The sequence below is a fragment of the Gopherus flavomarginatus genome, chromosome 3 (genome assembly GCF_025201925.1).
Source record: "Gopherus flavomarginatus isolate rGopFla2 chromosome 3, rGopFla2.mat.asm, whole genome shotgun sequence".
Classification (NCBI taxonomy): domain Eukaryota; kingdom Metazoa; phylum Chordata; order Testudines; family Testudinidae; genus Gopherus; species Gopherus flavomarginatus.
In genome coordinates this window covers 83,005,112-83,010,737 of record NC_066619.1, presented here as the reverse complement: position 1 = coordinate 83,010,737, position 5,626 = coordinate 83,005,112, and the positions used below count along the sequence as shown (strand labels likewise).

At 46.2% G+C, this 5,626-nt stretch overlaps 1 pseudogene; it reads left to right on the top strand.

The window, feature by feature from the left end:
• Positions 1 to 3,805: 3,805 nt before the first annotated feature.
• LOC127047567 (uncharacterized protein K02A2.6-like) lies at positions 3,806 to 5,203 on the top strand (annotated as a pseudogene).
• The last annotated feature ends 423 nt before the right edge of the window (positions 5,204 to 5,626 follow it).

Below are 5,626 nucleotides of genomic sequence, written 5' to 3'. Positions count from 1 at the left end.
CCACTGTTACCAACAACAAGTTTAGACATGCAATGTTTGTCTACATAAAATGCTTAATTTCCACAACAGGAAAAGGCTTATTGCAAATTTGTCTGATTGCCAGGATGTGTCAATGATATTCTAAATATATAAAGTTAAAGATTGGGGGTCAAATTCTATTTCACATTGAACCTGAGAAAGGGGCACAGTTGGGAAAACACCCTATAAGCAGTGTATTCTATAACTCTCCATTACAGGGAGTCCTGCAACTTTCTTTGAAGCGACTAGTTATAGCCCACTGTTGGAGACAGGTTACCAGACTACAAGTAGTCTGACCCTGTATGGCAATTCCTACCATCCTATGTATCAGTGTAACAGAGACAAACGTGGCCCCAGAACTATAATAATATAGATCTGGGCAGGACCGGCGCTAGGGGTTTTAGCACGCTAGGCGCATGGCAATTTTGCCGCCTCGCGCCCTGGTCCCGCGGCTCCGGCGGAGCTGCCGCAGTGGTGCCTGCAGGAGTCCACTGGAGCCACAGGAGCAGCTGACCGTCTGCAGGCACGACTGCGGCAGCTCCACCAGAGCCGCCTGCCGCCCCCTCTGGCAAAATGCCACCCACCAATAATCCTGGCGCCCTAGGCAATTGCCTAGGCCTCCTAAATGGAAGCACCGGCCCTGGATCTGGGATATGAACCCATAAAATGTAAGGAAATTCTGAATTAGTTATAAACTGATTTTATACAAGAAGAATCTGTGAACATGGTCATGTTACTCCATATCTGTTTCACTCTGTTGTGCCTAGGTATTGTGTATTTGGTTGTCATGGTTTTTGTTCCTATGGCAACAGTTAGATTATTAGGGGATAGCCCAGCCAGCTTCGGCTGGTTAGCTCTGTGTCTGTAAATAAATGGTAGTTTTGTTAGGTGTCTGCTGTCTGACCTCAAGTGATTTCTTCCTAAACCAGTTGCCCCCAAGGATATAACAAGTGGCTACGAGGGTGGGATTCTGGTGCTGCTCCAGTAACAGAAGGAAGTAGAAGTCAAGGTAAAGAACAAACAAAAAAAAACTGCTTGTTTGCACTGACTGTGAAAGTGAAACTAAAAATCATGGCTACTCTGACCAGGCCACTGGAACCTTTTGATGAGAATAAAGTGCAGTGGCATGTGTATACTGAGCGTTTTGAGCTTTTTGTTATTGCAAATGACATTACAGAAGAGAAGAAGGTGCCAATATTCTTATGTGTTGTAGGGGCTAAAACCTACTCCCTGCTACACAGCTTACTACACCCTGTTAAGCCTAACACTAAATCTTACAGTCACATTGTGGAAATCCTGGGGTCCCATTTTTCCCCAAAACCACTGGTAATTGCTGAAAGATATCGGTTCCACAAAAGAGACCAGAAAGAAGATGAAACAGTTGTACAATTTGTAGCAATTTTTAAAAAGCTAGCAGAACACTGTGAATTTAAGGAGATGTTAAATGATGCCCTGCGTGACAGGTTAGTGTGTGGCCTGTACAGTGAAGCTATACGGAAGCGCCTACTGACAGAGGCTCAGTTTACATTACAGAAGGCTGTTGATATTGCTGTCTCCATGGAACTGCCTACAAGGGAGGCACAATACATCGATGCATCCCCTAGAGTGCAAAAAGTGTCACAAGAACCTACCCACAAAACTGTGCAGAGTCAGGAATGTTACCGCTGTGGTAAGCCAGGTCAACAGGCATCAGAATGCTGGTGTAAGGACCTCGTGTGTCTACACTGTGGCAAAAAGGGATGCATTGAGTGTGCCTGTAAACAAAAGAAAAAGAGGCCTGTGGTCTGGCCGACAAAAAGAGTAACCATGCATGCCCCAGAGCAGACCTAGGATGATCAAGGTGACACCTCATCGCAAGAGAAAGTGCCACTGCATGTCTTGTCTTTGGCGGTGGGCTCACATGAATACTGGGTAACCCCGTTGTTGGATGGCAAACCTATACGCATGGAACTGGACACCGGTGCAGCCGTCTCGCTGGTCTCCGAGACTGTGTATAAAGAAAAGCTACAGCATCTTCCGCTTAAGGCAACAAAAACTGTTCTGAAGACGTATAGTGGAGAAGCTGTGCCCATGTTGGGCACTATTGATGTTAAGGTGGAGCTCAATGGACAGGCTGCTAAATTGCCACTGTTTGTGGTGAGAGGTAACTACCCAGCCTTAATGGGTAGGTCTTGGCTTGGGAAGATTCAGCTGAACTGGGCAGAAGTGCACTGGATGACTAAAGAAGAAACCAGTGTAACCCCTATACTAAGGAAACATGCTGCTGTTTTTTGGAAATGATTTGGGAAGTATGAAGGGAATCACTGTGACATTGAACATTAAACCTGACAGTCCACCAAAATATCTGAAAGCCCGAACTGTGTCATGTGCCATCAGGCCAAAAGTTGAAGCAGACCTGGAGCGCCTGGTCACCAATGGAGTCCTAATACCAGTTACCCATAGCTCATGGGCCACTCCTATCATTCCAATAGTGAAGAAAGGTGGCTCTCTCTGGATTTGCGGTGATTTTAAAGTCACTGTCAACCCAGTGTTGCGTGCAGAGCAATACCCGTTTCCCCGCATCGATGACCTCTTCGCAGGCCTGGCTGGAGGACAAAAGTTCAGTAAGATTGATCTGAGTCAAGCATATTTACAGATGCACGTCGATGAAAAGTCCCAAGAGCTGTTGACTATTGTGACTCATAAGGGGCTTTATTGATACTGTCGCCTACCCTTCGGGATAACGTCTGCTCCTGCCCTGTTCCAGAGGGCTATGGACCAGATCTTGTGTGGCTTGTCAGGAGTTCAGTGCTATCTGGATGATATCCTGGTCACTGGAAGGAATGAAGAGGATCACTTAAAGAATTTAGAGGCTACCCTACAAAGACTGGAAGAGTATGGCTTACGAGTTCGCAAAGACAAGTGTGAATTCTTCAAGCCCTCTGTTGAATATTTGGGACACATCATTGATTCTGCAGGTCTTCATAAGGCCCCTGCAAAAGTTAAAGCTATTGTGGAGGCTCCCCCACCTCGAAATGTAAGCCAGCTGCGCTCCTTTCTAGGACTACTGAACTATTATGGAAAGTTCATCTCACAGTTAGCCACACTACTAAAACCACTTCATGAGCTCCTGGGGCAGAACAAGACCTGGAAGTGGACTGAAGCCTGTGATGTTGCATTTAACAAAGCTAAGGATGCATTGCTAAATTCTGAAGTTCTAACGCACTTTGATCCATCCTTACCCCTACAGTTGGCCTGCGATGCCTCCCCTTATGGAGTGGGAGTAGTCGTGTCACACATTATGCCTTTGGGAGAAGAGAGACCTATTGCTTTTGCTTCACGCACTCTAAGCAAAGCAGAAACTAGCTACGCCCAAATCAAACATGAGGCATTAGGAATTGTTTTTGGAATTCAGAAGTTTCATCAGTACCTGTTTGGGCGAAAATTTACTCTTCTCACAGACCATCGACCTCTGACATCAATTTTTGGATCCTACACAGGCATTCTCCCATTAGCTGCTAGTCGTATGCAACGCTGGGCATTGTTACTTTCAGCACACACATATGAAATCAAATACCAGAAATCCACTTTGCACGGCAATGCAGATGGCCTCTCAAGGTTGCCTTTGCCAGTCAAACATCAAGATAGCGCCCAAAAGGAAATCTTCTACTTTGAACAGGTAGAGAATACACCCATCACTGCTACTCAGATAAAGAAGGCAACTCGCGTTGACCCAGTATTGTCCCAAGTTATGGACCTGGTGATGCATGGAAAATCTCAACAAACCTCTCTGGTCTCACCCGACCTTGTTACCTACATGTCCAGGAGGACAAAGTTATCGGTCCAATCTGGTTGTTTGTTGTAGGGGAGACGTGTCATTATTCCACCACCACTGAGATCACAGATGTTAGAACAGCTACATTCCAGTCACCGTGGAATAGTGCGCATGAAGGAAATTGCACGAAGCTATTTTTGGTGGCCTGGATTGGACAGTGCTATTGAAGAGAAGGCAAAAGCTTGTATGTCATGTCAAGGTGTGAGAAATGCACCCCAGTGGGCACCCCTACATCCATGGGACTGGTCTGAAAACCCGTGGCAACGTATTCACATTGACTTCGCTGGCCCCTTTGAAGGAAGCATGTTCTTGGTGGCAGTAGATGCCCATTCTAAATGGCCAGAAGTCTCTATAATGCAGTCCACTACTGCAGAGAGTACTATCCAAAAACTACGGGGACTCTTTAGTCGTTTCAGTCTGCCAGAACAACTTGTGAGTGACAATGGACTGCAGTTCGTCTCTCAGGAGTTTCAAAATTTTATGAAGGCAAATGGGATACACCACATCACGTCAGCACCATATCATCCATCCACCAACGGATTAGCTGAAAGATTTGTGCAGACAACGAAACACGTTTTGAAATCAGCAAGGGGACAACACTCCATTCAAAAGCGTCTGGATACCTTCTTACTTTCCTACAGAAACACACCTCATGCTACGACCCAGGCATCCCCGGCCTTTCTAATGATGGGACGACAGCTGCGCACTTGCTTTGATCTGCTGAAACCTTCTGAACCCCGACAAATTGTGCAACATCAGCAGCAATATCAAGTCATCAGACGGGCACCCAGAGCAAAATACCGAACCTTTAGCCCAGGACAGACAGTTTTGGCTCGGAATTATACTTCCAGAGCTAAATGGATCCCTGCCACGATCATCACTCAAACAGGACCTGTTTCCTACACAGTCCGGACTGCAGAGAATCTTACCTGGCGGCGACATGTAGATCAGCTGTTGCCAGGTCATGCCAGTCCTCAGGACACATCTGCAGTTGAGTGGTCTGACTTCACCTCTTCCGGTGAGACACCGAATCACGAATCACCTGTTCTTGACTGTTCTCCTCCATTACTGCCGTGGCTGAGATACCCCTTTGCCCAGCACGAGCTGATACCACCTCCTCACCTGTTTGTGCTACGGACCCTGAGCCCATGGTACTTTCGGGTGCAACAACACCAGAAGTTCGCCGTAATCCACCTAGAGACAGAAGGCCTCCTCATCGGCTGGATCTTTAGCTAGGGCGAACCCACGGTTATGGGGCAAAATAATCCCCAGGGGTTAGCCGGGAATGGAGGCAGTCTACCCTCCTTCTCTAGTCTAGTGTGTGTTTTATTTAGGGGATGTTCTTATTGGGGGGGAGGAATATGTTGTGTATTTGGTTGTCATGTTTTTTGTTCCTATGGCAACTGAGTTAGATTATTAGGAGATAGCCCAGCCATCTTTGGCCGGTTAGGCCAGCTCTCTGTCTGTAAATAAATGGTAGTTTTGTTAACTATCTGCTGTCTGCCCCAAGTGATTTCTTCCTAAACCGGCTTTCCCCAAGGATATAACACTAGGGTTTGCAACTCTTACCTGTATCTGTCAAAGGGGCCTCAAACCAATTGATGGAATTACTGTAAAACAGTAATCCATGGACACTGGGGCATCATGTTTAAAGTTTAATATCAGGTTTAAGGGCAGTAGACAAACCTTCAAAATGGCAGCACCAATTAGTAACTCAGGCAACTCCCTGATATATTTTATTGTTAAAATGAGATGCTTTGGTCTAACTTTACTCACTTCACAAATATATGAGGA